The following is a 10,501-nucleotide window of genomic DNA, read 5'->3' as shown; positions in this document are numbered from 1 at the left end:
ACTTTTTCTTATGTAGAAGCCATTTCACACTATTTATCATACTTGTTGCCCTTTTCTGTACCTTTTCAATCTCTAATATTTTATTATTATAACCAGAACTGCAAATAGTATCCCAGGTGTGAGGACAACATGGATTTATTCAGTGGCATAATGATGTTTTCTGTTTTGCTCTCTATTCTTTTCCCAGTTCTCAAAACTCTGTTTATTTTTCTGACCACCACTAAGCATTGAGCTGATGCTTTCACGGAGTGATTATATAATGACTCCAAGACTCCAAGATCTCTTTCCTGAATAGTAATAACTAATTTAAAGATCTTCCCTGTGTATGTATAGATGGGTTGTTTTTCCCAACCTGCATTACTTTGCATTTTTCAAAAGTGCATTTTCCCTGCTCCCTTATTGTCAGTCTCTCCGTTTCACAAAATGCACCCTGTGTTCTTCATTCAGATTGCTTACTTAATATTCTGAATAAATTTAACATTATCATCAAACTTTGTCACCTTGCTGTCCATTTCCCCTTTCATATCAATTGAGAACAACATGCCCCAGCACAAATCCCTATGGAATTTTACCATTAATTTTGCAACATGGTGAAAACTGTCCTCTTTATCCAGTTACTTACCAATGAGAGGATGTTCCCTTTTATCAGATAGCAGCTTTGTTTATTTTGTTTTGCTTACGTGTTCTGTTAACCACATGAAGTTGTTTCACTCCCTAATGCCTTGTGTACCTGCTCTTCTCCAGTCGTCCCACAGCAACTAGTCTAGTTAGCTTCTGGGGTCCAAAATGAATAAGTCATCTTGCTCCTTCTCCAAAAAAATGCCCCCAAACCAAAAAACAGAAACAAAACAAAATAAAAACTTGGCACAGAAAATAGAAAAGCTTGTTCTCCAGTTTATACCCTACAGACAGCACAGATTCAAACCACGTCTGATTTCAATCAAGAGTGACCCTCAGCAGTATGCCAGACATTCGTTCTCACGTTCCTTTAATCACTGACCTGTGCATGCGAACATCTCACCAGCAGAACCCTGCCAGCTGGGCAGTCTGCACAGATGACATAGCCCACACATTGGTCTCTTCCAATCAGTATACAAGGACAGAGAAATACTAACTTAGGATCAGAGAGGTCCAGGGCTCTGGTTTCCTTGTATAAATACTCAAGACCAAAAGGATCTTCCACCAACAATACAAGGAGTTGGATAAACAACATGTTGCTGACTGCTGCCAACGCAGGACTAAATAGTTCTTGTCTTAAGTTAATATCTGCATACATGCGGTGTCTTCATTGATTGCATTTGTTTGGTGGCAATGAAAGAGGGGATGGGGGGAAACACAACCTGCCTGAGTTTAGGAGATACACAAAGTAGACAGTTTTTGGCATACAGATAAGTGCTACAAGAATAATAGTGGTATATTAAAGCGTATACTATAATTTGCTGAGTAGTACAAAGCCAGTAGCATTTCTTTCAACACCACTATAAGCAATGTAAAGCCTATTCTTTCAGTGATTTCACTTCTAGGTCTAGGGTGATAAGTAAATTTAACCAAGCACAGTAAATGATGGTGTACTTCATCCCACTTCCAATTATTCTTGCTTCAATTTCACTGGCATAGGTACAGGCCTGGTAAATGTGACAGCTCAAAGCCAGTGTCAGAGCTGACAACAGAATGAAGAAAATCTCATTCCCGGTCTGTGCTATTGAAAGCAGTTACTGAATACTGTGGCCAGATTTTTCCCCAGCATGTACCTGCACACATCTCACAGACAGTTTGCACAGTTGTCAGCTAGGTGTCCCTGATTTTCCTCTAGACTCTTCTTAATTCTCATTTCACACTTTAGGCTATTTGCATAGGAAATCCAAAATGTCCTATCATAATCGAGAGAGATACTAAAACCAGTGGAAAATCTCCTTTCAGATATCAAAATATCTATGTGCAACCTTCTTTAAACCTACCTCTTTAATGGCTTCATTTTTTCTTTTTGGGAAAGGTACCTTTCAAAAGGCAGCTGTGTTGAGAGGGACTATAAAGATGAGTTTGCTCGAGTAACAAGAGAGAATTCATGAAATAACAGGAAGGCAGGGTGGAATTCAATTTTCTAATTGGGGCTTTCTGTATGCAGAATACACAATTTAAGTGAATCTGAGAAAAGGAAATTAATTCCAGAAATACTACAGTATTGACCTCCTCACAACTAAGATTACCTCAGCCTGCAGTCTGAAGTAGCAGCTCCTGCCACTCCTTCTCTATATGTTTTAGATGTTTCTCATCTGTCTCCAGTGATGCTCTTACAAAGGCCTTTGGTATATTACTCCTAGTATTGAACTTTTAAATCTTGGAGCTGTGTTAGAGTGGTGAGTGTGTGAAGATATCCCAAGTATACTGGTGGTGAAGAAGACTATACATAGGCTATATACATAGCCTATAGTATACTGTATAGTTTACTATATATAGTATAGTATATATACATAGACTATATCCACACTATCGAACAGAACCATGTAAATATCTTGGGTTTTTTGCAACAAGTTTATAATTTTATGATATTTTTATTTTATATTACCATTGATCAAAATCTGCTGCTGCTGACAAGCTAGATCTTCCCCTCACACATGTAAGCCCACAAATATATACCCCCACAGCGAGCAACAAGAAGAAACAGCTGTGATTAGAGCAGAGCATTTCAAGTTCACCTCTGCCCCCCCAGAGGCAGTTAAAAAAAAGCAGGAATGCCATTAGCACATCTGCGTGAGACAGTGTTTACATCTAACTAGAGTGTCACATACTGCACAGGAGAAAAGCACAACACATGTACTAAAAATACCTAACCTTTATTTTTCCTCACAATCAACACATGGCTCATTTTGAGCTTGAAAACTCAAGCTTTGGACACTAAATAAGTTTGGCTAACTGTTCAAGCATTCTACCATTGGTACTCTTTTGATATGTGCACAGCTATATCTGAATAAAATATAGCGGTAGGTTCTACACCTGGAAAAATTTTAGTTTCGAGCAAGTGAAAGAAAGCAAAGGATTAACTGCATTATTAACAGTTTTCAATATCTTGCATTTAAATGAACGATCATATATTAGGGACTAATAACTAGCTCATCTGCAAAAAATGAGATGACCTCCTCACAACTAAGATTACCTCAGCCTTCAGTCTGAAGTAGCAGCTCCTGCCACTCCTTCTCTATATGTTTTATAGAGATCCTGCATCATCCTTATATGATGCAGTGCCACAACTCTGCCCAGGTGAGGATGGCCCCAAATAATCTACTTGTTACTGGCCTCAAACACTTTGACACTGATTCAGAGTATCAGCAACAAATCTCCCTGCCAGTCTGGGAAGCTAACAAAGCCAGAGTAGCAATGACAGCTGCATAAACAGCAAATAGTATCAAACTATCAGAGAGAGAGAAAAATCAGCACGAAAATGGTTCTGTGCAACTCAGGCTATTTTTTGCAGCTTTTCAGGGAAATCTCTGTAGAAGACAAGCAGTGAAGCATTCCTGTATCTATTTATTTATTTTTACCAGGAGGAATGCATTAAGAACATAAGGTAGATATGCAGGTGGTTTTCTCTCTTTTATCAAACGTCTCATTTAAATTCTAAAGCACAACAAACCTTCATTAAAATTCAATTGTTGTCAGGAGTTTCAATGACAGAACTGTGACAACTGAAGATAGGGATATTTGCAGTGAGGTGGCCCAAACTGTACAGAAGAGTTTTGCTCTCAAAAACACCCAGTTTGATCAGATTTTTTTTGCCATTGCACTGAAGGCTGTGAAAGTAACAGATTTGTGGTTAGTCTAGCCAACCTTTCAAGCTAGGAGCTCCTGAATATTCAGATCAGTTGGAAAGAAAAGCCACAATATGTATAAAAAGATCCGCAGGACTCATCAAATAGTAGGAAAGATGTAGATAATAATACTATGGGCACACAGTAAACAAAGTGAAGAGAGGGACAAGAAAAGAAGGAAGACAAAGAAATGGATATATCAGGACTAAGCCCTTCCACACTGTTTCTCTCTTACTCTGCATCTTTCACCTGTCTCTTTGTCTGTCTGGTTTCTATCTCTACTCTCTGGAGAATCCKATTCCTGCTACCAATTAGGCTCATTAGGATATCCTGCAAGGCTCACCATTGCCCAGTTAAACTAGTTGCCTGATTGCAGACAGAAACGTAGGTGACTCTTCCTGTCTGAAGCCTCGGCAAAGATTGCAAAATGATCTAACTGTATGTAGCAGAGAGAGTGTTAACCATTTAGGTGCTAGGCATGGCACTGGCTCGGAAAGCAGTCTTCATTTGAGACATAATTCCCTAACATATATATGGGTATTTTTAGTTGGGGCTATTTATCCCCATCTCCCAAATCCTGAGAATCAAATCACAAGCTCTTTGCGCCACCAACACCTGTTATGCAAACAAACAAACAAACAAAAATCATGAAAACAGCCCTACTTGTCTTCTTCCCTTGCAATCTACCTGGGCACACCAGACCTGGATTTGTGCATCGGTAATATTCTGTATGTTATTCTAATTCCATTATACTATCTGACAAAAGTCAGACTTCATCCAAACTATAGTTTAGAAGGAAACCAGCATAAATCATCAAATAATAAGCTTCCTGAAAGTAAAGTAAAAATCAAAGCTAAAAAAAAATATGTATTAAAATTGATACAGTGCTTTCTGAAAAATAAATGCAAAAAGCGCTATAAAATGCATTTAAGGGGACATATATTTTGCCATCCCTGTCAAAAAAGGTATAGTGAGACTGCTGGGGATCATCATTAAAATTTAATGATGAAAATTTCAACACCATGGGTTTCCAATAATACTGGAGCTTTTGAATGGAGAAGATTTGAAAAGACATAGTATGAATGACAGCTTTGAGAATCCCTGTTCTTAAGCATTTTACACCTTTGTCATTTTTTTCTGTTCAGTGGAAAATTCATAATGTCAAAAAGAACAAACATATAAGACATGATTAGAAAAAATGACTGTGCTTAAACTGCAGAAATAGACATGTTTTGAATTCTAATTTCTTCTTCCCCTTCTCAAGTAAAATATTTCTATATTATCTGAAAATGGAAAAGATTAAGTTAATTTTAAGTAAATAGTACTCATTAGTCTGATAGTTAGTATTCATGTGTTTAGACCTGCTTCTAGGCTTTGATGAAATTTGTTTTTATTCTGCCATTTGATCAAGATCAAATCTGTTGGAGAATAAGAAGACAACTGAAAATGTAACTAAAAACTAGGGAAAGTGTTATTAATTCAGAATAACATGGCAACTGTTATTTCATGTACAGTTAAGCTCTGATCCAGCTCTTACTAAAATCTTTAAAGGAGAGATCCTCAAAGAACATGTAATGGAATTGCCACATTTTATTCTGTTAGATGTTACTAAGGCCAACTTAATATTTTGTCTATTTTACTTGAATGGGAATTTCATCAAAACTCTAGATCAGCTGTAAAATATGTTACTCTTGATATCTCTGACTCAGAATTGATAACTCCAGCTTTTCCTGTAATAAAAGCCAATCTGCAAAATGTTACTCTAGATTTGGAGCTGATCTTTGTCAATATTCAAAGGTTATGATATTGGATTTTAACAAGATGTTCTGATTACTAGCTCCCACATCCCAACCTTCTGATAGAAAACCTTTATAACAAAAACCAGTCAGTAATCAAACCAGTAGTTTGATATACAAGAAGTTGTAATTGTCATGCGTATTGCTTAATTTTTTGAAATTGTTTGCTTGTTTTGAATATAAGCCTTTTAAATAAGTATCTGTCTATTAGGTCTTTCCTACTTCCCAGTCCTAGAGAACTGGGTAGGGGCCATGTGCTCTAGATGGACACCTTCCATGTGTTAACAGAAGACTAGTCTAAAAGCTCCTTGAAGCTGGTTAGGGCTTCTAGATGATAACATTTCAGTCTGTAGCAAAAATTCTTAATTAGTCCCCGACATCCTGGCAATTTGTGTTGTGAATTTCATGCTATTTATACTTGGCCTGTTCTTTCAGATATTCTGATACCCTTTCTTTGGAAAAGGTTATCATTTTTGCACCAGGGACAACTTTTATGAGAAGTATTGCACTGCTAGTGCCAAGAATGACAGCAGGTGTTATACAAGAACTGTTCCAGGAATGATCACTGACTACCCTATGGCACAACAGCAATTTTCTTATCACCTCTTGGTCTCTCTCTCCTGGAGCCAGTTCCTTATCCCTCTTTCATTATCACAGTCTAATAATTACACATTCCCCTCCACCCCCTGGAAAGCAGAAGATATGGGCATACTGTCTTCCATCACCCAAGAGCGTTCAAACATGTTTCCCCTTTCCCACAAAAAGCATCAAGCCACTGTGCTAGATATCTATCAGTGAAGTTCCCCTCAAGACCTTTTATTTATTCAAACTGCTTAAGAGCCATGAAGAATTTGTGAGGTCAAAATAAAATACAAAAAAGTTATCATTTTCCAGCTCAAAAAATTTATCTTGAAGTGGCAAAGCCATGGGTTCTGTTTTTTTTCCCTTTTAACTGTTCATGCATTTTATATTTGTAATTGAACTGAAAAAAGCTTACACAAAACAAAATTATTTCATAAATAAGAAGACCTAAAACAATCCAAAGATTCACATTCCTCATTTCTACTTTCTTTCTGATTCTCATTAATTTTATTTCCATTTCTACACAATAATGCGATCAGTAAGGGCTTCAGCTTCTTAGACAACTGCTGTAATGAATGTATAAGTAAAAATGGGAACTGATGGTACAGTTTGATGACTTCTCCTCTACCCGTATTTGGAAAGAAACTGTGATCCCTCCTTAATTACCATGAACCCCTAAGGTCTGGAGAGAGCCTAAGCATCTGCATTCAGGTGACCAAAGGCTCCTTCCCATAGCCTCCGGTGCCCAAGCTCTGAGGCAGGGTGGGAAATCATATATAGCTTTTCCCATTCCCTAAAATGCAGGATTTTGGTCACCTGTTTGAGGTGCATAAACCTTCCTGTGATCCCGTGGAGAAGGGTTAAAGGCATCTAATGCTGGGTTTTAAATTCCAACTGGAGTCCAGGTGCCTAAAATTAAGAGCTGTGACACCTTAGGTGAAGGTAACAAAGTCTTTTATTGGATTTAGCCTTAAGTGGGGAAAAAATCTTTAAGAAAGCCATAAAATACAGGGTAATTCTCAGGCTATTCTTGCCATAGAAGGGAAAGTTATTGTTTTCATTCTATATGCTTTTTTAATATGTATCACTAATATAATTCAATTCCTATAATACAGGGAACAGTAGGAAAGAAGTAGGAAATATCAATATATTACTGGAATCATAATATTCTTACAGTGTGCTTGGAAATTTTTATACGGCTTTTCTTCTGTAACAAGCAGTCAAGTCTAGCCTGTGTCCTTTGAGAATAAGAAGAAATGCAGACAAGGAATGTAGATAAATAGTTCCGATTATCTTCTTCTGGGAATTTTTTTCTGCCGCAGGTGTTCACAGTGATTTAGATTTCAAGGATTTTCTTTGAACACCTACTCTTTCCTTTGTATGTATTTGTTTATTCCCTAGTGTTCAGTCAGAAGTGTTTTTTTAATTCCTGTACGCATACCCTAGCAGGAGGGTTTCACCTAAAACACTTAAACATCTCCATCAAAATATTGACTAAAAAAATCACAGCATATTCCTGAGGAATAACTATTAATGCTTTAAATAGCAAATATTTCTCAAGTGAACTAATCTGCAGTATAATAATATTGCTTGCGATGGAGTGATGCAACATTAAGTGAAACAAATATGTTTATCATCAAGGATTATTCCAGCATAGTCTTCAAGTCTATCTGCACTGGTATAATAAATATGTACCTACTGATTTTAACAGGCTTTTTGGCCTAACACTCTCTGAAATCAGACCACTTGTAGTCCATGTACGCATTGGTACTTTTTAAGTAATTTGATAACTCAAGGATAATGCCTGTTGAAGCTAAGTCTATATATAAAAGACAAGGTTTAGGGGCATAAGTTCTTATTAGAAAACTCACTGCAAGCCTTCAACTAGTATTGAATAAACAACTATAATAGAAATTAAAATTAGAACAAACAAGTTCTATTCACATCAATCAAAAGCAATCTGAGCATTTGGGATTTGGGCCACCCTCTCGACTCCTGCTAGCCATTTAGGCTAGGATTCCAGTTCCAGCATGAGACAAGAGAAAGCAAGAGCACTGTGCAGCCTCCCTGTTATCTTCTCCTGCTGCCATCCACCCCAGGAAGGATGGCCTTCAGGTGCAACCGGATGGGTTTTTATTTCAGACACCTTGGCATTTGCTATATTGTATGGTTAACTCCACATTCTGGGGGATTTGACAAACATTACAAAGTCAGGAGCTCTGAGAACCTTCCTGGTGCTGTTTATACTATGTCAGAAAAAGCAGATTTTAGCACTGCCCTATGTCATGGCTTCTATCTACCACTGTCCTGACGTCAGGTTGTTTCTGTCTGAAATATTTCAGTACATTCTCATTATCTCCTCACAAGTAGAGGGCCTGGTTCTGAAAAATGCTGAGTGCCTTCAATTTCTCAAATTCATTTTCAACAGAAATTCAGAAAATACTAAACTTCACTAGGATACCTGGGTTCACCTAACCAGGACAATTCTCTTATCCATAATAACATGCATTGACAGATACCATAAATTTGATTAGAAGATCCTTGCTTGACAGCATTGTTCAGCAGATGTGCTGAGTATGTCAGGAAGATTTTACACACACGGTATATTTAATATACAGGATTCAGTAAACAAATAAGAATAGACTATTCAGCTGTTACTGAAATTTATGCAACAGACATAAGTAATGTGTTGCATGCTTGGAAATGAAATAGATACCTACATTGTGCTTTCAAGAGCAATTTACAAACAGTGTGGGGGGGGCAGGGGGGAATGCACTAAAGTTAGCATGAAAAGTCTGTGCTCATTCTTCCCTCCCTGCCTTTAGAGAGAGCTATTGAATTTACTAATAATTACAGCCACAGAAAATTGTTTGATTAAAACGTCCAGCTCAAGAAGCAAACAGAGCCCAGTCTGTAGCCTCCCTCACTGAGTTTTCATGTCCTACCCACCTTTGAGATGCTGAATGAATTTATCAGAATGCTTCTGCTGAAACAGCAAAAATAATCATACTAACATCCTCTCTGGGCAAAGGGCTTCTGTAAAAGCTTTTTATTTCAATGAATGTGAGGGTATTTGTGGCTCTGCTCTTGGCTAAGATACTAGAAATTCTATTGCAGAAGGATAAAGAAATGAGGATTTACCTTTATTATGTATTAGGAAACATACGTATATTTTGCTCAAAGACTTTGTTTAACTTTCACATTTTAACAACTAGGATTAAAAATCTAAGTACCTACTGTTCTACTACTGAACTAACAGCTTTGATAAAAACAATTTTCATTTTTATTTTGATATTACACATTATCAGTGTCTCAGCAACCTAAAAAAATCACATCTCTTGAATAAAAAAGTTCCAATAAAATATAGTGGAATTTTAGGATTCTATTAAAAAAATTAAAGGCAATAAAAATAAAGAAACTTGTTAATGTCTAACTGTAATTACAAACTATAGGTTCCTAAACTGTGTCTGCTAGGCAGTAGCTATTTTAAGAACCACCAACTTAATTATCTAAAATAAGAGACACCAACCCATCTAACTTTGGCTCATTAAAAAGCCTTCTAATTCAAGTCTTACAAGTGCAAAGCAATAAGTGTTATTTTCCAGCCCTACTTTTTTTAATGATTTCATTCTACCTGCCAGGTCTTAATCTTAATCTATTACCTCTCTCCATTTTCTCTTGTTCTCTCTATTACCCTGCTTGTCCAAAACAGTAGGAAAGGTGGCTTCGATAACTTGTTTTTCTGCCTGTGGAAGACAACCAAGGAAACATGAAACTCTTCTTAGAACAAGACATATTTTTTAATTTTCCTGAATCAGGGACACAGGTTAGAATTTCGGAGGAGAAGAGAAGTGCTTGTCCTTCTGATGGTAAGAATTTTTATCTTCCCTGCAACAGGTAAAGGGGATGTAAAGACGACTATCGAAGACGATAATGCCCTATGTGTCCTGATTTGTGTGATGATATAGGGGAGAGAGTGTGCCTTAAATAGCACAATCTTTTGCCAACCCTGACAGTCTATGGAGCTGACAGGCTTGGGACCACTCAAGGAGTGTTACTTGTTAACAAACTCACCCTGATCCCAAGTATGCTGAAGTTAGTACAGTGGCTATGAATGTGTAGTAAAATAGATTTCTGATGTGGGAAATCACTGTAGAGACAATAAACACAAACACTATAGGAATAAGATCCTGTAGAAAATGCAATAATAACATTACTGATTTTCTCTAGTATTGATCTCTTCCTGCGGTCTTCTCTGTAGGCTTCCACTGGAAATATTTAAGACATGGAATATTTTATTGTGGTTGAACGCTGCCT

This window comes from Apteryx rowi, unplaced genomic scaffold (genome assembly GCF_003343035.1).
Source record: "Apteryx rowi isolate R43461 unplaced genomic scaffold, aptRow1 scaffold_358, whole genome shotgun sequence".
Taxonomy (NCBI): Eukaryota; Metazoa; Chordata; class Aves; order Apterygiformes; family Apterygidae; genus Apteryx; species Apteryx rowi.
This window is presented reverse-complemented; position numbering follows the sequence as displayed.